At 50.1% G+C, this 25,722-nt stretch overlaps 1 protein-coding gene across 2 annotated transcripts in view; it reads right to left on the bottom strand.

Annotated features, from left to right (window-relative positions):
- The window catches only part of MEGF11 (multiple EGF like domains 11), a 431,740-nt gene that overhangs the window by 369,592 nt on the left and 36,426 nt on the right, over positions 1 to 25,722 (bottom strand). The window contains exon 1 of one of the 2 annotated variants that reach the window (XM_060294098.1): positions 21,311 to 21,497. The exons of the other annotated variant lie outside the window; for it this stretch is intronic. The gene's annotated coding sequence lies outside the window, so the exon portion shown is untranslated. Of the gene's footprint in view, positions 1 to 21,310; positions 21,498 to 25,722 lie in introns of those variants that run through there. 2 annotated transcript variants of the gene reach the window in all.

Below are 25,722 nucleotides of genomic sequence, written 5' to 3'. Positions count from 1 at the left end.
GATGAGGAAACTGAGGCTCAGAAAGGTTAACTAACTTCACCAAAGACACAGGTGAGGGGAGGAACCTAGTCCACGCTGCCATCAAGGATGCCATGGGGTTACGACCATAATAAAGCAGCAGGAGTGTTCACAAAGGCAGCTGTGACTCTGGAGGAGACAACACCACCTTCATCTGACACAGCGCTGACACCCAAACAGGGTAATCAGGGGCCTAGACTTCACTCAACTGCTACTATTACTAACACCTAACTTAACATATACTGCACGCCAGGCACCCTGCTATGCACTCAGCATGCATTATCACATTTAATCCTCACAACACTGTAAAACAAGTACTATTATTATTATTATCACTTTACTAAGGCTTAGCAAGCTAAAACAAATTACCCAAAGTCACTGCAATAAGTGCCTACCCAGCAGCCATGCCAACCTCCTCATTCCCAGAGCGCCTGACTTTTGTCCAGGTGCCCCCTCCTCTCCACCATGACTCAGGGAAGCATAACCCAAGTGGAACTTCATTACTCTAAGCCAATCACAGTAATTCCTTTCCTTTTGCTGGTGACTGATTTAGGAAAGAGCACTTGACCCAATTCTGGCCTGCTGGAGGGCTTCTGGGGAAAGTTTCCTCGCTTATAAAAGGAAATGCCCAACAAGAGATGGGCAACTCCTTCTTCCACTGAACATTATCGTTTATGAATGTGATGACTGGAACTACAGCAGCCATCTCACCACCATGAGGCGCCAGCACGAGGATGAGCCAACATGCTGAGGAGAGCAGCCAGAGAGGTGGAAAGGACCTGGGTTCTTGTTGTGTAAGCCCCAACGTCCTGCTTTTCTGTTACTTGCAACTTCACAGAGAGAATGTGAACTTGCATCTCTCCCCCTCTAGACTCTAGACTGAGTCCAAGCCCAGAGCCTGTATCTATATGCCCCTCTGAAGATTAGATACCAGACTGTCAAGCTACACAGATCCAGGGATGGTTCCATCTCCTCGACTGTGGGCCTGTCAATCCTAAGTAGAAAACACAGGCCAGAGCTCAGCCTGGCCACCAAGCCCTGAAGGACAAGGATCCCAGCAGCTGCCCTCAGCAGACACTCCACAGTGGAGGGAGACCCGGGAGCCAGCCCCTGCCCCTTGGGAACCAAGTCTCGTTTCATTCTCCCTTTCCACTGCCTTCCTCTGCCATTGCCCCATAAATCTCCGGTTTATTAATTCTTTACATGAGGCAGTCGGGGTGGGATCCTGATTTACTCTCTGTTCATAAAACGCTGAGAAATTAAAGGTGGAAATTACCCAGAAAGACACAGAGCCTCCACCGGGGAGCCCCAGAGCAATTCCTGGCCCAGAACCAGGCCCTCTCTGCCCTTCCCACCTTCGGAACTCAGGATCCGGTGATGTCATTGCCTTGTCCTCCCCCACAGACACCTCTCGGCTCCTACTCTGCACAAAGCAGGAAAGGGGGTGCCACTGTCTCCCTGAAAACCCATTTCAGAGTCTCCTGTTTTTTGAAGATTTCCTCTTCTTATATCCCTTCTGCTGAACATGATGGGGAGGGGAGATCAAGTTGGGGACCAAAAGTAGGGAGCTGATTAAAACAATTCAAATGCCCAAATATGTCACAAATCCAGAGACACGACCAGGAGGGAAAATAGAAACTTTGTATTAAATGACTTCACCAACCCAGGTGTCTCAGTGGCCGGATCATCCTCCTCATTTCTCTAACCTCTGAGGGCACCTCAAGAGCACTTCACCCCACCACTCCCCAAGACCCTCCAGGTACTCAGAACGCTGACAGTCTCTAAAATCCAGCAAAGCCTGGATCCTCCTAACAAAACCCTGCCTGGGTCTCAAAGCTGCCAAGGCTCCCACATCTCACAGCCCACCCGATAATTGGCTGCCAGATCCCACCTCTGCCCCAAAAGTCAGGGAGAGTTACAAGCAGGCATCAGGGTCTCACATCAAGGACGAGGACTATCCTAGTTCAGGATAACAACATATCTTTAGCCCACCTATGTGCCAGGGATGGCACTAGGTACTGAGTCCATTTTTGACCAGGTCCCTGCTCCTGAGGCTGTCACGGCGGTTTTGAAGTTGTAAGACTGTAATAAGCAGAGTGCCAGGGGAGCAGGAATACAGGCCACTTAGCCCAATGGAGGGAGGGGAGTTCAGGGAAGACTTCCTGGAGGAGGAGGTGTCTGGGCTGAATTTTGAAAGACGAGTAAGCGGCAGCCAGACTAAGGAAATAGGGAAAGGCATTGCAGTCAGAAAACAGCCTGAGCAAAGGCTTGGAGGTGATGTAGCACTCTGTGTTCTCAGGGAGGGGGACTGGAAGCAGGTCATCATTACCAAAGCGTAAAGCGCGGATGGGTAATGGAGAGAGGATAGAGAGAGGCAGCTGGGCCTTGACTGTTGTGCTAATGAGTTTTGACTTTATCCCAAGGGCAATGGGGAACCATTAAAAGGTTTCCGACAAGACAGGGACATGATCCGGTTTGCGAACAATCCCCTCTGCCTGCCACGGGGAGTGTGGACTGGGGGGGACAAGAAGCAAGAAGGGAGGCCACCACCAGCAAAAGATGGAGAAGGGTCAAGGCAAAGCAGAGGGCTCCTGAACGAGGAACAGCTCTTTGTTCTTGAGGCATAAGCCACGTCTGCTATGGTCTGGACAGGACAAGGAAGAGTGACGGGGCAGCCTGGGGGCTCCGGGGGTGAGTGGAGTGAGGGCCTGGGAAGGGCTGCCCTGGAGAGAAGGAAAGCAATTCGAATCCCAGTTCTTTAGCCTGTGAGGGGTCCCCTGTGAGCCTCTGCGCCCACCTGGTCCCAGTGGCTGTTTGCAGGCAGCCTCCCCATCACCCCCAAGCACCCCGGCCCCTCCTGCCTCTGCTCAGCCTCCAGCTCCCCTTCCCGCCCTAGGCTGGGGAGGAGGCTGTGCCCATTCAGCTCCATCTCCTCCCTGAGAGAGCGGAAGGACAGAGGGACGGAGCCAAGATGGGCAGCCCACCCCAACGCCCCTGGGAAAGACTGGACCCTTGTTCCCACCATCTCACACTCAAAATTCACCTCAGGCCCCTCCCTGTGCTAGGCATAGGCCACACCCCACCCACCACCTGGCACCTCCTTCCTTTGTGCAGTGACACCACCACCCCAGGGCCCCCAGCCGTCAGGGTCCTGCGCCTGTGTGCTGACCCCCATTATGCCTCATCACACTGAGTACTGAGTCTGTTCATTTCCACCAGATGTGGTGCCTCAAGGACAGGAACCATGTTTCCTTCATTCCCAAGGCTGATGCCACTCAAAGCCTGGTGAAGGAGACTTCCCGGGTGGATTCTGTGATGGGAGCTTCTCACGGAGCCCAATCTGCCCAGGGAGGGTGTGTTTCCTGACAACAGGGTGTTCAACACCTGTCTCTTTCCAAAGTACTCTCTCCGCCAACAAAGACCACCTTGCTGGCAAAACAATACGCTCAAAAATGATGTTCTCACCATTCACTTCCAAAAAAGGAAAACAGTAAGCACGTTTCCAGTGCCTAACACGTGCCATTATCTCTAATTCTAGAATAATCCTTCAAAGGAGCAACTGTGGCTGCCATTTTACAGGCTAAGAAACTAAGACTCAGAGAAGTTAAGCCGCTTGCCCAGGTCACACAGCTCACAGTCCAAGCCTGGACCTCCAAGCTCTCCCGTGCAGTCCACCGACCTGCAGAGAAGCCCAAGTGTGACCTTGGGTCGCATTACCTCTCTGGCCTCGGCTTCCTCATCTGGAGAGTGGGATAACAGGAGGACCTCCCTCACAGGTCAGTTCACGAGACAATCCATGAGGAAGCTGGCACGTGGTACCCTCCCACACCTAGCCATCCTCCTGCTTGGCTCAATGCTGTCTGGAGGGCTAGCTTCCTACCTTCATCCACTCTACGGCCCCTTCCTGGGGAAGGAGGGAGAGGCATACTCCTGCATGATAAGTGAACCAATAAACCAATCTTTTTGTTTGGGTGGGTATAAATTATATCAGGAAGCTTTTTCAGTTAGTGTCCTCTGTGGCATTAGAAGTATCATTAATTATGTATTAGGTGTTTGAAAGGAAAAGACATCAGTAGCCTATAGGATGCATTTGCCTAGTAATAGAGGATTGATTAGATGCAGTATCTATACTGAGCGCTACTGAGATTCAGGTCCCCGGCTTCACAGTGGTGGTAAATTACAGCCACAAAAATCTCTGCGATAGTAAATAACAGCGTCCCAATTGCTGAAGGAATTCCCGGTGCCTGTTGATGGGAAGTGGGCAGCCACCCAGTCACTTCAGGGGGAAAGCAGGACAGGGCCCCACGACTCCGCTGCTGGGGGTCTGGTTCTCATGGTGGGCGACTCTGACCCCCAGCCCAGCTCTGAGCTGGGCCATAAACACCTGCTCAACTCAGTCTGCAGATGCTCCAGAGAAAGGGTGGAAGCTGCTTCCTAAACCTGGATTTTGCTAAAGGCTCTTCCGCAACTCCCTCTGGGAGTTAGATGCTCGAGGAAAAAGAAAGTGCACGTGTCGCTTCTCCAACTGCAAGGGTGTGTGTCCCCTTTTAATGAGGAGGGATGGAGGAGAGCTGCTTCCACTCCTGGAGAGATGAAGGCCACTGAAACCCCTGTAGTCTGGAGCCCAGGAGTGCTGCCCAGAGGTGGCAGGGACAGGATCCTACCTGAGCAGCAGTGACAATAATAACAGGCAACATTAATGAGTGTTCACTGTGTGCCAGGCCAGGTCTAAGCCCACTACATGGATTAACTCAACCCTCAAAGCAGCTCTGTGCAGCAGGTGCTGTCATAACCCCACTGTACAGGTGAGGAAACTGAGGCACAGAAAGATCTCCCCTAGTGATCAGCATTGTCCCCTCCCTGACTTCCTTTGTGCCTTAACTTAAACGTCACCTTTTTGTTTTAATTAATTAATTTATTTATTTATTATTTCTTGGCTGCATTGGGTCTTCATTGCTGCGCGTGGGCTTTGTCTAGTTGTGGCGAGCGGGGGCTACTCTTCGTTGCGGTACGCGTGCTTCTCATTGCGGTGGCTTCTCTTGTTGCAGAGCATGGGCTCTAAGGGCATGCGCTTCAGTAGTTTGTGGTACGTGGGCTCAGTAGTTGTGGCACGTGGGCTTAGTTGCTCCACCATGTGTGGGATCTTCCTGGAGCAAGGCTCGAGTCCGTGTCCCCTGTCTTGGCAGGCAGTTTCTTAACTACTGCACCACGAGGGAAGTCCCAAACGTCACCTTTATATTGAGACCTTCCCTAACCACTGTTTAAAACTGTATTCCCATCCCCACTCCATCACTCCCTTGTCACCTTCAGATATGCTCTATCATCTACTAACTTATTTTGTTCATAGGCTGGCTGCCTCCACTAGAATGTAAGTTCCACAAGGGGAGAGATTTCAATCTGTTCATCTTGTGTCATTCACTTCTGTATCCCCAACAGCTAGAACAGGGTCCAGCACGTAGCAAGTGCTCCATCAAAGTGTGTTGAATAAGTAAAGGCTGAGTCACCTGCCCAAGGTCACCCAGCTTTTAAATGGCAGAGCTTAGGTTCAAACCCAGGCACCCTGGTTCCTGACCCAGGAAGGACCTTCTCCCACTGCTGAATGAAACTCCATGGGCAACGGTGATCTCTGAGTCTTTTCTGTTCCCCTGAACTGAGTTGGGAATACCAGGGCTTCTGATAGCAGCCCCCATCTGACTTTTTGTGGGCAAAGACAAGCAGACTTGAAAACAGACCCTCTCCAAATAACCCTGTGTCAGGGACTGAATGTTTGTGCCCCCCCCCCAAGATTCTCATGTTGCAGCCGTAACGCCAGATGGTTGTATTTGGTGTAAGGAAGTCATTAAGGTCAAGTGAGGTCATAAGGGTGGGACCCTGATCCAATACGATTAGCATCCTTACAAGAAGAGTCACCAGAAAGCACTCTCTCTCCCTCTCTCTCTCTCTCCCCCTGCCACCCTCTGTGAGGGAGCACATACCCAGGAAAAGCCATGTGAGCACACAGGAAGAAGGCAGCTGTCTGTATGCCAGCAGGAGAGCTCTCACCAGAACCCAAACTGGCGGGAATCTTGATCCTGGACTTCCAGGCGCCAGAGCTGCGAGAATATGAATTTCTGTTGTATAAGCCACGCAGTCTGCGGTACTGTGTTATAGCAGTCTGAGCAGACTAACATACTCTGTCACTGCTGAGTGCTGAATGGGTCTCTCGCCTGCTGAAGAATGCCGATGGCTCCCCACTGCCTGCAGGGTAAGGTCCAGACTCCAGCACCTGGTCCCAACTGGGTATTAATTAATTGACTAATGGTGGCTGAATCAGACCCTACTTAGGTGCCTTCCTGGACTTGCTCTGCCGCAGCTTCCTCCTATACGATCCGGCAGTTACTTTCTCAATGGAGAGCCAGGCTGCCACCATTGCATCTCACCTAACACCACCGCTGTCTCAGCCTCCCCTAGGATGACTCTGGCACAGCCTCCCCTGCATCCAACACAGGAGCCATAGCTGCTCCAGTGCCCAGGTTCAATCCACTGGACATAAGGAGGTGCTGGTGGTTCTCACTTCCGGACTCAGCTGAGGCACCATACCACAGGGCGTGGGATTTGGCTTCCCCAGTGGCTGCCCAGAAGGGCCAGGTGATATGACCCAGAAATGCAAGGGAGTTTCCTCATGGGGAAAACTGGGACCAAGGAGAGACCAAGATGCTGGCTGATAGACTCTCTGCCTTCTTCTACCCTGGGCAAACTGTTCTGAGTCACACTGGTTCCACTCGGCCTAACCACAGACATCCCTCATGAGTCAGCAACTGACTGGCTTTCTCTCCTCACTTCCTTACAAAGCTGTGGCTGGCCGGCACTTGCTTTTCCTCCTTGGTTGCCTCCTTCCCTTCTCTTCTCACTCTCCTTGCCCTGGGACTGTACCCCTACCCCCAGGATAGCACCAGCACTAAGTTTTGCCGCAAGCTCTGTTTTCTGGGAACCTAAAATATACTCAGTCATGGATGGCCCTTGGTGCCAGTAGGGCTTTACTCAGAGTTAAGACCAAAAGAGAAGATGAATTATTGACTTTGAGAAGGAAACAAGATACTGCTGACCCTCTGATGAGGGAAAGTGACCCAGATCCATGGAGACACAGACAAAGAATCTCTCCTGCTTCCCATGCTGCTCCTGGAAATGCTTCCACCCATGGGAAGGCAAAAGCAGCCCAGGTTCCCTGGGGACTTGACTTCCCGAAAGACATTGAAGGGATTCAAGCCTGTTGCTAGTCTGAGGAGCATCTGATAAACAATTTATACGAGAGTGTAAAAGACATACTACGGAACCTCTGTTTTCAGAAGGAGCCCATGAGAACTGCTGATGCTAACATTTGCTGAGTCTTTATTGTGTTCCAGGAACTAAGCTAAGCCCTTTACCTGCACTGTTCATTTAATCTTCACAAAAACCCTATGTACTGTTATTAGTGTTAAGTACTATCATTATTGCCCCTTTCACAGATGAGAAAATGGGTGCTCAGACAAGTTAGGTAACATGCCTGAAACCACGCAGAAGGGACTCAACCCATACCTAAAGAGGGAATGCTGAGCACGGTGATGGCCCATAAGGAAGACACTTTGGGGGTACAGCCCTCCTAAGGAAGCCTTTGGGTTGGTATTTTCTGTGGCATTAGAAATATCATTACTTCTGTACTAGGTAGGGATGTATGTACAACATGATAAATATAATTAACACTGCTATAGTTATACATGAAAGTTGTTAGGAGAGTAAATCCTAGGAGTTCTCATCACAAGAAAAATTTTTTTTCTATTTTTTTAAATTTTGTGTCTACATGAGATGATGGATGGTCACTAAACTTATTGTGATAATCACTGCGTGATGTATGTAAGTCACATCATTATACCATACACCTCAAATTTATACAGTGCTGTATGTCAATTATATCTCAATAAAACTGGAAGAAAATTAATGAATATACATATATACATATATATATATACATAATGTATTAGGTATTTGAAAAGAAAAAACATCCTTTGCTCCTTTGTTTCCCGTAAGGCCAGCCCTGGCCTCAAGGTCCCTCCCCAGCCCGAGATGGGTAGAGAGGTGCTGAAACATCCAAAGTGACCCTTCCTTTGCACCCTCACAGGGGGAAGTCGGTGGGGGCTTGAGAAGCAGGCAACAGGGCACAGTATTTGTCTCTGGCTCCCATATGACATAGGTGGCTCTGGTCAGAAGCAGCTGCCGGTGGAATAAGAAAGTCTCCTCCCCCCAGCTGCTCCTCCCAGGGTCCCAGGGCCTCTACCCACCAACCAATCCCTCTGCTCAACGGAGGGAAAAGCAGAGGTTTCTTGGGCTTTCATTCTCCCCCAGTTCCCCAGTTCTGAGAGGGAGTTCTGGACCAGAAAGAATAAAAGAAAAAGCAGCAATTCTTAATATAATGACATTGAAGAAGAGCAACTCCATTTTACCTTGAAAACTGCATAACTGAAAGCAGAGTCTATGTAGACAATGCAAATGATATGCATGTAATATGCAAACGTAATGCAAATGATCCAGGGCCGGGTCAGGGCTAAGGCGCCCAGTGGCCTCTAGGGGGAGGTAGAGGAAAGCGAACCCAGGGTAGTTAGGACCTGGGGTCAGGAACCAGGTGATGCTTTGGCTGGGAGCACCTTAGAGAGGACCCACGTCCACGGCACTGTGAACCTTCCCAACCCCACGGACTCTTCCAGTCACACCAGCACTGCACTACATACACGTGTACACACACACACACACGCACACACAACTGTTGTCACCACAATGACACACACATTAAAACACACACACACTCACAGAAACACACAGTCATGCTGTCATGAAACACTGACGCACAGACACCCAGCCATTCACAAAGACACAGAGACTCACTTACACACCCACTCATTCCACCACACACATGGATGAACGCAAACACATATGCAGACACACACACGTAGAAACACACCAACACGGACACAAACACAGACGTACACATCTCCATGCTGACCCAGTGCAGCCAGTCTGATAAATCTATCTGGAAAAGAAAACAGTCTAGACGTACTGAATACCTACTGTGTACCAGGCATGGTGCAGGAAATTTAAATCCTCATTTGATCTTCACGAAGCAAGATTAAGAAGTGGGATGTAGAGGGGTGAATATTCCAATATTTACTGACAAGGAAAAGGAAACCCAAAGGTGAGTGGATAGCCCGAGCTTACCCAGTAAGCAGCCGGAAAGAGAGGGACCCAGTTTCGTAGGGTACCATGAAGCCACGCCATTCCCCCTCCCCCAGCAGAGCCTTCCCTGTACGCAGTGGGACACAGACATCACTGCCAGCTCTTCACTCCTCCACCTCGCGGTCCTCCCCAGACAGCAGTTAACCTCTGGCTTCCTCAGAGACACTCCTGCCCTTCTCCATCTGGCCCCTTCATCACTTTGGCTGGGGTGTGCTCTACCATGCGACCTCACGTTACTTCTGGCCTTAGTATAATCTAATTTGGAAATCTCCTGGGGGAGGAAGGCAACCACTTCTTTCAACCCAAATGGGATACAAGACTGGATTTTCAGTCTCTGCCTGTCTCTGGGCGAACGTTCACACTAGAAAAATGACTCTTTCCCCAAAAGTATACAAACTTTAAATGCCACTCTGCCCACCACTTCCTACACACACACACACACACACACACACACACACACACACACACACACACACACACTGAAAAGGAAATGTGCTTTTCAGGGCAAAGAATGAGTAATATTTGTCACTCCCTGCCATAAAGTCACCATGTCACTTTGGGCAAGTCACCCACCATCCCAGGGTCTCAGTTTCCTCATTTGCCTCATTTGAGAGATAAGACAAGCTGATTCTCCAGGCCCCTCCCTCCCCCACCTTCCATCTCCCTGATAGCACAAGAGCCTGAGGCTGGCAGCTGCCCTGCGATGTTCCCCAGAACTGTCCCCTGACCTTGGGGACTCACTGCTAACGCTGGGATCTGACAGGAGCGCGGGCCTGGGCCCTGCCAGGGAAGGACAAGGTCAACCACAGCCCCAGGGGTTAGGATTCAGCCATCACCCCCGGGCCTCTGGCCTGCCTACCTGAGATATTCTATGTCCCCCTGGTAGCCTCAGAGGTTCAAAAGGGAGGTCAGCTTGGAGCAGGGGAACCCTGAGATATAATAAGGCCGTGATTTCGGAGCAAGCTGGAAGAGTTGCAAAATGCCACACTGAGGGTTCCGAGTGTATTTTAGGACCTTGGGCTCTCTTTCCAAATTAATATTCATGGGGACAGGCATGCCATCTATTTGCATATGTAGATTGTTGCTCATCCACTGCAGGATAAAAAAGTTTTGGGGTGTTATTATTTACTATAGTTATTTTAAGCTTGGATGATAAACCAGTCGAGTCAGGCAGGGGGAGGGCAGCTTCCAAGGGCAGGAGTAAGTTTTAAATAATTTTCGATCTGAGGAAAGGTGGGTTCCAGATACCCAGGAATGAGTCACGCCGACCCTGACCGGCAGCATCAATTCCAGGACAGCCCTTCCAAGGTCATCCCATTCAGCCCCTACCTCAGAAAGCCTGGCCACCTCACATGGTCCCACAGAAGCCTTTGGGAAACCAAGCCCACCACTATCACTCAAGGTCATGGTTGAGAGGCAGGCAGGCACAGGTTTGGGGTGTGACTGTGGGCAAGCCACTTGAGCCCTTGTTTCTGAGGATAATGACCTGCTTTGCAAAGTTGTAAAATACACACTAGAAAGTTATGGAGAGGGATGGTGGTGATGGCTGCGTGATATTATGAAGTATTTAATACTAGTGAACTGTACACTTCAAAATGGTTAAGATGGTAAATTTTATGTTATGTGTATTTTATCACAATAAAAATAAAATTTTTTAAAAAAGGACAAACTTGAAAATAAATGCACCAAAAACGTGCTTGTTAAAGTGTGAAGCCCTAACCAAGGTAGCCGTTGTTAAGGTATCTTCTCTCCTAGGGTAACTGGCATCCACTCCTCCCACGCACCTTCAGGGAAGCCTCCATCCCCTGCCACTGCCATCCAAAGCCACCCGAGGATCTGAGAACCATTATCCTGCTCTCTACTAGCTTCACTTCTCTTTTCTGCATCAAATAACACCCTAACTACTCCACCAGAAAGCAGTGAGTCCACTGGGAGAATCTAGAGGTTCCCAAACTACTCCAGAGTCCTTGTACTCTGATCAAAGAGCCCTGAAACCTGGTGAGGGTCCGTAGGGAAGGAGGCAGTGAAGCCTGGTAGCAAACTCAGGGGCTCTGAGTCATGCAGACCTGGGTGGAATCCAGACGCTGCCAATGTCCAGTGGGACCTTGACTGTTCAATTTCTCTGTGCCTCAACCTTCTCGTCTGTACGATAAGGCTAATACTATTCTACCTACCTCTTGAGATAGTGGTGCATGCAAAGGTCCAACATGTGGTTTCTATTATTAGGATTGCAGAATCATCAGCCACAGCTCTAGCATTAACTCTTTCAGACCCCTGGGGGCGCTCTTTCAGAGCACGCAACATTTGTTCTCAAGCAGGGGTTCCTTAGGCACTGAAGTACTAGTGTTGTGGTTTCATCTCAGTGATCAAGTAGTCACACTCAGTCGCAAGGCAGCTTTGCGTCAGCGTCTGTTGTTGCACTAGAATTAAAGAGAGCTCCTTTCATTGTTGTGGGCTAATGACAAAAAAGTGGCTGCCTGACACACAAATGCTTTTGTGCCAAGGGCTGGCCAGATGACCCTTCAGCACGTTGTAGGAACAAAAGCTTCACAGTTGTTCAAGCTAAGAGAAGCAGGGGGAGAGGTGAGTCACCACAGGGCGTATGGTGGAGGAAGCGACCAAAACCATGATCATGTAGCAAGGGTTGATGTAGTCTTAGCACAACAGCATCTATCACGTTAAATTAATATTGTTAATCTGAATGTTATTGGCTTTGTAGTTTGCATTTTAATTTATAAACTTGTTTGGGCGCTAAGACTATGAATGAGCTATAAGCATAAGTTGTTTATGTCTAGTTTTGTGTTTATATATATATAATATATATATTATTATATTAGTAATTTAAGACAATATTGGAGGTCTGTGGGAAGCCTTTTCCTCCTTTTTTTTTTTTTAATTTATTTCTGGCTGCGCTGGGTCTTCATTGCTGCATGCAGGCTTTCTCTAGTTACAGTGAGCGGGGGCTACTCTTTGTCGTGGTGCGCGGGCTTCTCATTGCGGTGACTTCTCTTGTTGCGGAGCACAGGCTCTAGGCGTGTGAGCTTCAGTAGTTGTGACGCACGGGCTTAGTTGCTCCACGGCATGTGTGATCTTCCCGGACCAGGGCTCGAACCGTGTCCCCTGCCTTGGCAGGCGGATTCTTAACCACTGCGCCACCAGGGAAGTCCCTCTCCCTTTAAAATGGAACCATCTGTACATTTCTCAAGTTTTAAAACCATTGACCTAAAGATTAATGCAGAGACCAAGCCTAAAAATCAGGTTAATTGTTCATTTTCTTCTACAGTGGATGGGCAGAGGGGAGGTTTGGCTGAGAAGAAACTGCAATAGGTGAAGGTTAAGTGATTTGCCCAAGGTCACTCATAGGTCAATCTCCACACTCAGGATCCCTACCTTGGATGTCAGGGAAGTCTCTGGACTCTTGGGTAAATTCCTTCCTCCTTTGCTCCTGAAACATCTTATTCTACTTTGACTAAACAATAAAGGCTAATAAACAAGTGGCTTTCTCTGCACCCCAGCTCCTCTCCCCACCACACCTCAGAGCCAAAATTTCATCCAAGTCCTGAGGAAAAGTGGATTCCTCTCCCAGCTCCAGGCAGAGGTTTCCAGAGGCTCCCACCTCAAAGTGCTCCAAGGATGTCCAGAATAAAAGATTTCCTGTCTATTGTGAAGGGATAATGAACATAGTATGAAGAAAATTCCACCCACAGATCCTTGCAGAGCCTGCCCCTTTCCCACTTCTGACACCAGCATCACCAACAGGTAGACACTGAGCCCTGCTCAGTGCTGGCTCCTGGGGAGAAGGGATAAACCAGTTTCAAGGAGCTGGTTTGTTAGGGAGGTGAGACCTACACAGACAGAGCCCAGGTGAAGATGAACCAGCCAGCAGATATTCAACAGCTCGGTTGTGTAGTGGAGAGATGGGAGCTGTAGGAACTCAGGGGAGAGGTAGATCAATGAGAGATGGCAGAGATGGAAGCCCCCTAGAAGGTGGGGGGCCAGAGCTGAGCTGTGAAGGCTGAGTGGGACCTGGCTGAGTGGAGGGAAGTGATCATTTCAGCCAGTGGCAAAAGCTGGGAGAAGGCAACAGCGTTCCTGAGGCAGTGAGAAAGCTGGAGGTGGGCAGCCCTCACCTCCTACCAAGCTCCCCTCATTCTCTCCACTGTCACCTTCCTGCTTATCCTTGGACGTACCAGGGGAGTTCTCACCTCAGGGCCTTTGCACTTACTATCCCCTCTGCCTGGTGTCCCTACTCCCAGATACCCACGTGGCATCCCTCCTCTCAGTCTCTGCTCAAATGTCACCATCAGAGAGGACTTCCCTGACCACACTGCATCCCATCACCATACATACCCCTTCACCTTGCTATTTTTCTTCATTGCAACAAGCGTAAAGTATATAATGTGTTCAATTTTTACCACCTGTCTCCCCCACTTCAATGCAAGCTCCATGAAGCAAGGGCTTTGTTTTGTTCCCTGCTATACTGAGTATGTGATCAATGATCAGTATTTATAGAATGAATGAATGAATGAATGAGAGGAAAGAAGAATGCTTTGAAAGGATGGAAGAATGCCAGTCAAAGCTCCTGGAGGTAGCAGAGACCTCCTTCCTGTTGACAGGTCAGCAATGTCTTCCTTCCACATGTAAGACACCAGAGACACAGAACAGGAGTGGTGGCAGGCGAGGGTGGATGGATACAAAGGGTCAAGTGGGGGTAAAGGGAGGGCAGAGGAGTTAAGAAACCCTGGCTCAGATCCAGCTTGATCCCACTAGCAGAATGTTTTATGCTATCAAAGGAATCTCTGGCCCAGGCTTGAGGGTGGCAGGAGAGACAGTCAAGGTAAAAAGGTGAGGGGTCAAAATGAGCCACAACCTAACGGGGGGTGGAAGGTCTTCAGGAGAGAGTTGTTGTAAACATCAGAGTTTAAAAAGTCCCCCAACACACAAGAGAGGGCCTGAGTCTTATCAGAGACAAGAGACAGAAGGAGGCTGTGGGACACAGCACATGGGGAAAAGAGACTGGGAGAACAGGGCACCCATGGGTCAGGAGAATGTCGGGAAGAAGCCACTTAACCTCTCCCAGCCTCCACTTCCTCACCTGTAAAATGATGACCATAATTCCGACCTCACAGGGTGGTTACAAGGCTGAGTTAAAACAACTCCCCAAAATCACCTAAACTAGTGCCCAGCATATAGTAGGCAGGCATTCATCGAATTGAGTCCCGCCTCCAAAGTGAGGTTAAGGTAAAAAGGGTGAACATTACCTGACTTTTCAAGTAAATAATCTTATTTCCCTTATTCCTGTGATTTATTAATTCAATAAATATTCACTGAAGTGCCCTGTGCTTGCATGTCACAACTGGATACAGAGAAGGATCCACTCCCACCCCGTCTCAGACCTCGACGGCCTTACCTCCAATTGGGAAGATGAGGAACATTTCAACAAAATGCTGAACAATGACCCTAGAGTGTGTTATGAAGTACCGAATTTGTGGTGTAGGCAATAATTGCTACAGAAGTTCAGGGGAAGGAAAGACCGATGCTTTGAGATGGCTGTGGGCTCTGGTGTCAGGGAAGGTCAAATGAGGATGTGGCTCTAACAATGGCCTTGAAGGAAAGGATGGTTTGGCTTAAACACGGAGAAAGGCAGAACTTGAAGCAGAGTCAAAGGTGGTGGTGAGTCCTGACAGGTAAAGATGGGGAGAAAGGATGCAGGCAGATTGTGGAGACTTACGAGGGTCAATGTGAGGAGTCTGGGCTTCATCCACTGAATACTATGGGGGAAAATGTAGGGTAAAAATGACATTTTAGGATGACTTGAAGGAGGGAGATAGAGGCTGGGAAACGGCACCTCAGGCAACATAATGTGTCTACAGCACAGATTCTAGGCTCATGGCCACCTCTGCACTAGAATTCCAGACGATACTACTTGCAGAGCCTCATAGACTGCTCCTGTAGGAGATGTACGTCCCTATGACCCCCAGGCACTATGCCTTGGGGCTGGGAGGTCAGATCGGGAGGCCACTGCCATCACCCGGCACGAGGTGGAAAGAACCTGTACAAAGGGGAAGTCTCATGCCAGAAAGGAGGACTTATATTCAAGAAACATAATGAAAACGAAAGAAAGTCGGTGCTTCAATACAGGAAATAGAGGAAGGAGGCAAAAGTGTTGCTAAGGTTTTGAGCCCAAGCATCTGGGAAGACCGTGTTGCCAACAAGAATGAAGAATCCAGAAGGGCAGATGGCTTGAGAAGTGGGAAGACATTAGATTTCATTCTAGGCATATAGACTTTATAATGGCAGCCAAACAGCATCATCATCATCATATCATCTAATCGGCAACTGAAGATAAGATATAGGATCTCATCTTGGCCTAACGGTCCCATTTTACCACTAAGAAAAGAAAAGCAAGAGGCAGCAAGCTGGGCAGGAGCTCATAACCCATCCATACTAAGATGCTGGAGTTCCTGTATGCACTATGAACAACCTCCTCCAGGAAGTCTTCCCTAACTACTGTGGCTCCTACTGATGTCATGTTCCTCCTACCATGGTTGGTCTGCAAGTCATAATTATTTGTTTACTCTCTGGGTGTGTTCTCTGATTATCTGATAGTCTACATGGTCTAGTCCTCACATGTCTCCTGCACTAGATTATAATCCTTTGATGTCAGAGATCAGATCTTCAAATAATGTACTTCTTCCATACTAATCAAGTGCAATTATTGAGTTAATTCAGATTTATCTGCCCAATAAATCCCTATTGCCCAGATGAGTAAACTGAGGCACAAAGAAGTGAAATACTTTGCTTAGGGTCACAGGGCTAAAAAGGAGTACAGAAAATTCAAACCCAGGTCTTAAACTCTAGAGCAGATATTGTTGATCGCTCCATTCTTCTTTCCAAAAGCCTCCTAATTTTTTTCCTGAGGCTCAACACACAAATCAAGATTATTCTAGATCAATTATGATGGTCTCCTTCCTTTGCCTGTGTCTGGCTTATGCATGAACATGTGACTCACAATCCCAGCCAACTGGACACGAGGGCAAGTCTGCTGAGCCTTCTGGTAAAGGTTCCCCTCCTGCCTTTTCTGCCTCTGCATATTGTAAAGGTGTAATACATGGATCTGTTACAGCCATCTTGTGACCGTGAGACCAAGAAAAGACGAAAAGAATCTGAACCTTTGATGATGCTGTTGAACCACTGAAAGAACTAAGCTTGGGGCAGACAGCTCACACCTGTTGTACTGGGAGATACTAAGTTCCTTATTGTTTCAGCCAGTTGTGTTCAGGTTTTTTGCTACTTGCAGCCCTGACTGATATCACGCCAATCAAGGGCTCTTGTCACTACAGGTACTGAGCCAAGCATTATGGGAGATATACAAGTAAAAGTCCTGGTCCCTGCCCTCATTGTTCCTTTCCCAAGATTAGACGTTCAATAAGTATTCAATCTATCTCTGATTGATTGATTCTCCCTTTGCTCATCAGTTACAAAGGATATATTCCCTGAAGGCATCTTTCTTCCCTTTACTCAGACTCACGGATTATCTCTAAATTTCAGCCCCACGTTTGGAGTGTGGTCTCAACACTACCGACCAGGTCCTTCCCCATCACCAGGCACCACCTCTAAGGATCAAGCTAAAAGCGAGGGACTCACACTTAGCCCAGAGAGACCATCAGCGAAACTTCGCACTCCTAAATATTTGTTCTTTGAAATGTCTTTCTCAATTAGATCTCACCCAAATGTTTGAGAGTCAGGCTGAATTCCAACTTCCTGCTCCAGAACAAATATGTTGAGCCTGCATAATTACTGCAGCCAGCTTTATTTGCTATAAAAACATGGATTTTTTTTTTTGCTCCTTCTCGACAGTAAAATAATAAATAGAATCCAGATGAAAAATACCAGCATTTAGTAGAACAACTCTTTTATGGTTCTTTTCTTTGGGGTCTAATTAACACATTGGGGATAAAATGTGTTTCTACATTTACCCAACCAGCTAAGGTGAGACACAAACTCTCCTTTCCTCCTGCTGAGATACAGCTTCACATCAGAAACACAGGTGAAACAGACAGTTTCAAAACATTTTGAAATGTTCCACAAACAGATCTGTATACCTGTGAGGTGGACCTCCTCCAGTCCCTCTCTGTTCACACTGTTCAATTTTTTTCTCTGCCCCTTAAAAACACATTACATAGTTGCTGTCAAATGAAACACAGATAGCCCCATTAGCCAGAGAAGCAATCTCTCTTTCTTTCTTTTAAATGAAGAAGACATGCCTTTTAGGACAATGACCACCGGGGCCATGAAAGTTTCATGAGGGGCTCTTGGAGTGGATGCCACCTTTACAATTATAACAGTGCTATAATAAACCCCCGCAGAGCCACAGGGCATGGAGTCTACATCCAACACACGACACCTATTTATTCCCCAATTATATTGCAATATATTCTCTCTGTATGTGTACTGATGAAGATAAAATATTCTTTTAATTCTGTGGCCTCCTGGGAGGTAAAGGAGAGGGGATCATGCATAGGTGAATTCTGGGAGTTCCTAGAGTTCAATCACAGCCTTTGTTCCAGGCTCCCTCATTGCATAATCTCAAGAAAATCACTCACTTTCCCTTGTTCTAACACAGTGGTTCTCTCATTGCGGGGGTCCGGGGCCAAGAGCATTAGCATCACCCGGGAACTTGTTAAAAATTCAAATTACTGGGCCCACTCCGGACTCTTTGAGTCAAAAATTCTGGGGGTGGAGCACAGCAATCTGTGTTTAAACAAGCCTTCCACATTGAAGTCTGAGAAGCACTGGTCTACAAAACAGGAAGGAAAGAGCATTATTTTAAATTGAATCAGGGATCAGGGATACCTGGACGCTACAGGGCCTGGGCTCCTTTCTGCAGAGCTGTCTCAATCTGCAGTCGGGGCCCCATTTACCCATCTGTATACAGTGGGGCTGCAGCGTTCACCAAGAAGCTGTGGATGCTGGAATTTGACAGGTCCATGGTTACCTGGCACCAGTCTCTATGCATAGCAAGATCACAGTTGCCAATACTCACCAGCTCCCTCCCGCAATAATCTGACTGGCAGAAGCTCTGCAGAGCTGTCCTCCAATGCCACATCTAAGGTCATCATTGCAGCTGCCTCTGGGTTACCCTTGGCAACCAGGAGCCGGGGTCATGGAAGCCCACAGAATCTCCAAATCTCATAGTCAGTAGCTTCAAGCCTTTTCACCTCAGAGCCTTGAACCACTAGAGGGGAGGCTCAGGACTAATTTTTTTTACATTGTCCCATTTCAGCACTTCTTCAGACATCTTTTGTGTGTTTGCCTCCACTCTACAACTAGACTTTAAGCCTGTGGAGGATGACACCTAGAATGTCAGCATCACGAGGTATGGGACTCTGACTGACTGGCTCACGGCTGTCTCCCAAGGCCTAGGCCAGTGCCTGGCACAAAGTAGGAGCTCAAGAACTGTTTGTTGACTAAATATTCCTAGCACGTTAAATGTCCTGACCATACTAAGTCCAACTGTAGGCCCCAAACCTTCAAGCATCTAGAAGTTATGTTTGGAAAGGGGCAAAGAAACTATTTGAAACCCCAGGGAAGAAGGAGAAAAGGGAAAAGGAGAAGCAAGAGCCTGAATATTTCCCAGCTGGAGCCACAACGCTTGGCTCATAGAGTGCTGACTACCCAGCCAATTTCTCACCCTGAATTAGGAACTAGAAGACCTCTGGGCCAGGGTTGGGTTTTTTTTTTTTTTTTTGGTTTGGTTTTGTTGTTTTGTTTTTTGATATTAGGATCCTTGTGCAGGGAGGGGCCGGAGCTGAAGGGTGATCAGGCACTGACCACAGCTTCTGAGCTTGAGTTCTAAGCAGCTGGGTCTTCTAGCTGCCCTCATGCTTCTCACTCAAAGGCCAAATTCTCATTGGTGCTGACTCTACTGTCTTTTGACCACTTAAGGAGAGCTTTTCTAACCTCTTAGGACTAAAGCCTCATGCCCCATGATCCTTCTCCCTCAATTAGAAATCTACCCAAGACTCAATTCCAAATCATCCCTTCTCCAGGTGCTATCCCTAATCCTGCCCCCTCCAAATAGTGATTTCACCTGGGAAGCCTTCCTTGACTACAAAACAGAGGCTGCTCTTTCCCTGTGGACTGTACTTTATGGGGCTGGGCCGAGTCTTAAGGGTTTCCTTTACCCCCAGACTTCAGTGCAGGGGCAGGATAGATATGCAACCAACCGTCACCTAAGTGATTTAACCTGGGGGATGATCACAGCACAGCACCTGACAAGAGACCAGTCCTCTACCTCTAACCTCACACACACCCAGTCCTGCAGCCTCCAAAGGCCTTACAGTGGCCTGGCTGGGAACACTTGCCCTGGGCTGAGAAAGTGGTAAGGACAGCACAGAGTACTAGAAAAAAAGCCCTGAACTAGGAGTCAGGAGACCTGGTTTACATTCCCTCACACCCTTAACTAGCTCTAAGCGAATCCTTTCACTTCTCTGTGCCTCCGTTTGCTGATCTGTGAGTTGGGAGGGAGAGGTGGAGACTGCAGTCGCGGACCTGGAATTTCTAGCGGCTTAAACAGCATATGATCTAAGGAGAGAGCTGCTGCGTGATGTGCAACCAGGGAAAAACCCGCCAAAGGAGCTGAAGATGGAGTGTCTGTAGACGGTCGATTCGACGCCCTGCGGGGACCCCGCCCAACTGTCAGGGGACAAGGGCCGAGGGACCCTCTCCGCAAAGCCCCCAACTCTCGGTCCCACTAAAGCTGCTCTAAACCCTTCAAAAGAACCTCTCCAACAGCACTCCAACAAAGCGGGCTGCGAAGCCAGGGTCCCGCGACCTCCGCGGAAGCCGCACCGAGTTAAGTCCGGCCTCCCGGACTCCGGGAACGAGAGGACACGTGCCCCCAGCAGGCTGCGAAACACCCGGCCAGCCTTCGCTACTTTCCCGGCAGAGCGTGGAAGGGGCGCTGATGCTCGCGCACGAGTACCATGGCCTGAGCGAGCAGAGATGGCCTGGAGCCCAAACCACCTAAAGGCCTCCTCCAACCTCCTGGAGGCCTTGCTCTTTGCGTCCCCGTGGGGTGGCGGGGGGGGGGGGGGGTGAGGACGGTACGGAGCGGGAGATCCTGAAGCGGAGCCACCCAGGTTCCGGTCGGGTGACGGCTCCGTCCCACTCACAGACCTTGACTCCCTCGAGGAACGATTTTGCGTATTTTTCCTCGTATTTTTTCAAACAAATAAGGAAAATAAACCAAGCGCAGGAGGAAGGCGGCTGCGTTCTGCTGCTCCAAGGGACCACAACCACCACCCGCCCCACCTCCAACACCACCGCCCAGGACTAGGCGAGAACTTGGGAACTTCGGAACCGCGCTTCAGGCGCGCACTGGGAGTGACTAGCTTCTCTTAACTTCGGGAGCTGGGGTCGCCGCCGAGGGCAGGAGGGACGTCCGGGGAGTCGACTCGGACTTCCCCTCAGAGTCGGGACGACTGGATGAGAAAGACAGGAAAGGGGTATACGTTCCGTTTCGCGCCTCCAAAAAGCAAAAGTGCACATGGTACCGCCCGGGGCTCAGCGGCAGCTAGGCGCACCGCTGGCCACCTCAGGGGACCCGGCCGCGCCTCGCAGGCTCTACGCCCGGACCCCGGCTCTCCCGGGCGTCTCGGGGCAGCTCGGGGGCGGGAGTCCCCAGACTCAGAGGAGGGCGGGCGCCCTCCCTGGGACAACCGCGCCGCGCCGCTGCGCTCGGGTTTTCCCTCGCCGCGGGCGCTGCGTCCGGACTGAGGCCAGGAAGTCCGCGCCTGCCCACGCCGGGGCGCTCCACATCCTGCCCCGACCCCTGGCGTTCTACCGGCACTCACCTCCTCCCGCGCCAAACTCGGCTTCCGCAGCCCGGACCCCGGCAGGGCAGCGGGAATCCACTGGGCTGGTGTAAAGTTAGTCGCGGGGATGCAAAGACCCTTCCCCGGGATCAAAACCCCCAAACCCCGTCCCCCTGTGCCCACAGCGCTCCGAGGCTCCGCATCCTTGCCGTCCCCGCCCAGCCACCTACCTGCTTCGCGGCCCGCCCGGGGCTCAGTCGGCCAGTCGCGGTCCTGTCCTCCGGAGCCTGAGCCGCGCCGGACCAGGAGCCGGAGCAGCGAGCGGGCAGCCCAGAGCCGGGCGGCGGGCGGCGGGCACCGCGCACCGCGAGAGAGTGAGCGAGCCGGCGCGCGGCTGGAGCCGCGGATGCTGCCGCTGCCGCTGCCGCCGCCGCCGCCGAGCCAGCCCCCACCCGCTTCGTCCCTCGGCCCCTCCCTCTCTCCTTCCCTCCCAGCCTCCCTCCTCCCTGCTCGTGGCTCCCTCGCTCCGTTCTCTCCCCCCACCCACCGCCTCTTTTTTTTTCTCCTTCTCCCTCTTCGGTCCTTTCAGACCCTGCTTTCTCGCTCTCGCTCGCTTGTTCTTTTTCCACTTTCCGTGTCTCCCTCCAGCCTTCCTTTGGTTTCCTTTTTCTCTGAACCTTTCCCAGTCCCTCTTCTCACCTCCCTCCACCACCACCCCCCAACTTTACGTTCATTCCCTCGTCTCCGTTTCCTCCTTTCTCTCTCTTGCCCCTTTCTATCTCTTTTCGCTATTTTCTCCTCCTTTTAACCTTCTCCTGTGTCTGCCCTCCTCTCTCATCCCTACTCCCCCTCTCCCTCGGGTGGGTCAGAGTGGCCTGCGTTCCGCCTCCGTCTCCCAGCTTCGGTCTGGCGATCCCCCCGGGGGTCAGGAGGACCGGGGGAGCCCCCGGGCCGTGCTGGTGACAGGCTGAGGAAGGAGGGAGAGGGACGAGCCAGGGCTGGAGACGAGGGCTTGAGAAACAGCTGGGCAGGGGGCGGGCAAGAAGGCCGGGAACTCAGACTGTCAGGCCTCTAGGCCAGCTGAGCCATGCCGGGTAAGATGAGGAAACTGAGGCCCTGAGAGAAGAGAGCAGGGACTTGCCTTGCTGAGGTCTACTCCAGAGGCAAGGCCTAGACCATCACTGCTCCTCGCAGCCTGGGAAGGACTCCTCCGTTGACAGAGGCCCATCCACTGCTTCCAGCCTCTCTGCCTGGCCCCAGCCCCAAGCTCCCAGGGCCACCAGGAGGAAGCCTTCTCCCTCCAACAGCACCTTACGCCACTGCACTGCCCGCACAATATTCTTAGGGGGTCTGAGCCAGGCAGAAGGGAGCACCTGGCTTGGAAGTAACAAAGGGAACCCCTTCTTCCCACCTGCACTCCTCCAAGCAATGAGGGACTTACCGACTACTGCTTATCAGGGATGGAGTAGCAGCAGGGTGCTTTGCTTGTGTTGTTTGTCTCCTTTTCTCCTTGAACTACAATGAGAGCAGGAAGGCCCAGACTTGGAAAAGGTGCTGTACACACCTCAGGAGAATAATTATTTTGTGAATAAAGCAGACACATTGTCTGAGGCTTTGGGAAATGCATGTCTGTACATGTGTCTGAGCACCTAGCCCTCTCAGTTCAACCATTGATAATGGACTTCATTCTGGGTCTGATGGGGTAAGTCCCACCCCTAGAAGTTTTTCCTGGCACTTCCTCATTTCAGCCCAGTGGGATCCAGAGGAGAGGTGTAGGGTTCCGGTTCCCATAGACCCCGTTCTGCAGCTCTGCTTTGTCAAGACAGGATCATGATTCTCCTAGTTTCATCCCTAATTGCTGAGGCCAGAGTTTGTTCCCCTTCAGTACTGTCCCTTCCGTGGTACCAACCAGAAGCAGACCCTCCATCCAGCCCCTGGGTAGAAACCTACCTTGGGATATTGACAAAACCCCACACAAATATCACACCGAGTTACCTGCCTTGGGACATCAAATCAAATAATTAAACCCATGCCTCGGCCTCTGTTGTTCACACCACACAACCAGAAGAAGAGTCTGGTCAGGACTGGGGCCAGGTTGAAGCCAGTGAGACACACCTAGGGCACAAAATTCAAGGAGGTGCTCACTCTCTGGGTCGTGCAGTCAAATCTTAGGGCTATCACCAACCACCTGTGTCACCTTGGTCCATCGCTGCCCCTCTCTGGCCTTTCGTTTTCCCACCTGACTCTGAAGAGGCTGAAATAGATGTTCTCTAAGGGTTTCTCCAGCTCTCAGGCAATGCAGTTTGTGGGTATCAGAGATGCTAAAGGTTAAGAGAATGGGTTCTAACTTTCTCGGTTTGTATTCCTGCTCCACCACGTACTAATTATGACACTGGACAGCCACTTAACCTCTCCAGCTTCAGTTTCCCTATCAGTAAAATGGGAATGATAACATTACTGTGAGCCCTGTGAGGAAATATTACACGTAGTAGCGCGGGATAACTGTTAGCAACTAATTTAATACAAGATAGGTTTTTGAATATCTTTTCTTCATCCTCACATTCCCTTTTGGATTATGAGTTGCAACTCCCACCTTCTCAAACTTCAGTTCTAACAGGTTTGGGGAGGTGGGCAGTTCTTCCTGGATAACCATTGCCCCCCACTCAGCAAGCAAATGCATGGGAAGCAACCCACTTCCCTGTCTCTCTCTCACACACTCCCATGCTGCCAGGTGTGAATTGCGTGGCTGAGTGTTGCTGGCCCCCTCCACGCGGGGCTGAGGATTGCCTGGTTTTCTGTCATACTCTAAAAAGCCACACGGATCTATAAAGCTACACCTTCTCCACCCAGCTGGCAAGCCTCCAAGGACACATGTCCCAACAGAGCCAGGAACACTTTTAGCAAATATCTCTGAGGGTCAGCTCCAGGTCACGCTGGAGCCCGCCATCCATCATTCGTTTGCCAGTCCCTGAGAGCCCGCTTATGGGAAGCACTGCTTTGCACATCCTATTGCTGTATAATATTCAATCCAACTGCAACAAGTTTATTTTGGAGTTATGACAACACCTAGGACCGCTCTACTCATCTGAAGGTATAACTGGAGACTAAAGTCCACTATTCTAAGCTATAAGCCCTGATCTCTGAAAGCTTACACTCTAACCGAGCAAGAAGACATTAAAACAGAGGAGTCGAGTGAGGTGATTGAGAGCAGGAGCCCTGGAAGCATCTGCTTGAGTTCAAATCCTGGCCCTGTCACTTGTTAGCTATGTGGCCTTGAGTGGGTGACTTCATTTATGCCTCTGTGTTCTCATCTGCAAAATGGGAAAAATAATGAGGTAAGCACTGCTATCATCCTCATCTCTTGGAGGAAACCAAGGCTCAGAGAGAATTCCCTAGCTGAGGGTCACACAGAAAGCAAGAAGAGCCCAAGCAGAATTAACTTCATAGCCCTGGCTCCCACCCTCTACCTTCTCTCAGCCTCTCTAATGCTTTTTTCTACCGGGCTCCAGAGTGTATCTTCTCCAGGGGGGTGGCATCTGAAACCCAGTTCCATTTCCACCTCTGCACACTTCAGCCTGGACAGGGGTGGGAGGTGAGGAGGCCAAAACTCTGGTGACCAAGGTAGGAAGACCTCCTCCTTCTCAGAAGTAGATTGTCAGAAGGCTAGGTTGCTGGGCAGAATGTCCAGGCTCAGACCATGATAGTCCACACGTTTTCCTTGCTCAAGTGTGCAGGAAATTCCCTTCGTTTTCCTTCCCTCTCTCTCCTTTCCTTGCTGAGGGATTCCCCTTTTCCCCTCCCTCTTTCTGCAGAGCTCTGGCTCAAAGTCCCAGGGAGGAACACCCAACACATGCCAGGGATGGCTAGAATCTGTGAGTGGTGGAAAGATTTTTGGAACTTGCAGGGTCTTTTATTTTTTTTATTTTATTTTTTATTTATTTATTTTTTTTTGCGGTATGCGGGCCTCTCACTGCTGTGGCCCCTCCCGCTGCAGAGCACAGGCTCCGGACGCACAGGCCCAGCAGCCATGGCTCACGGGCCCAGCCGCTCCATGGCACGTGGGATCTTCCCGGACCGGGGCACGAACCCGTATCCCCTGCATCGGCAGGCGGACTCTCAACCACTGTGCCACCAGGGAAGCCCTTGCAGGGTCTTTTAAACTCCTCAAGTGACACCTGACATATTAGAGCACTTGAGAAAATGTCTTATCTTTCCACCAGACTCTAAGATTTGGGGTCTTATTTACCTTCATGTCTATTACGAAGCCTCACATTGGGCCTTGCCTTGTAAAAAGAATAAGTAAAATATTTACAATTTATTAATAAGGCCTATACATGATCTCATTTAAAACTCCCAACAATGCTATACAGCAGGCATTATTATCCCCCTTTCCAAAAGGGTTAACTGAAGGTCCAAGAGGTAACTTACCCAAGGCCACATAGCTAGAAAGTGACAAAACCCAAATTTGAACTCCAGCCTTTTCAAAGCTCTGTCCTCGATGCTATAGTGTCTCTCACTGCAGGGCTGGGACTAGGGTAAGGCAAGCAAAGGGCCAACTCTACCCTTGCACAACCGTGAGAAAAAGCAATCTTTGGATACTTCCAAAGAATTAGAGGGGACTGTGGGATCCCTGGGTCCTAGC

Source organism: Globicephala melas, chromosome 2, assembly GCF_963455315.2.
Source record: "Globicephala melas chromosome 2, mGloMel1.2, whole genome shotgun sequence".
Taxonomy (NCBI): Eukaryota; Metazoa; Chordata; class Mammalia; order Artiodactyla; family Delphinidae; genus Globicephala; species Globicephala melas.
This window is presented reverse-complemented; position numbering and strand designations above follow the sequence as displayed.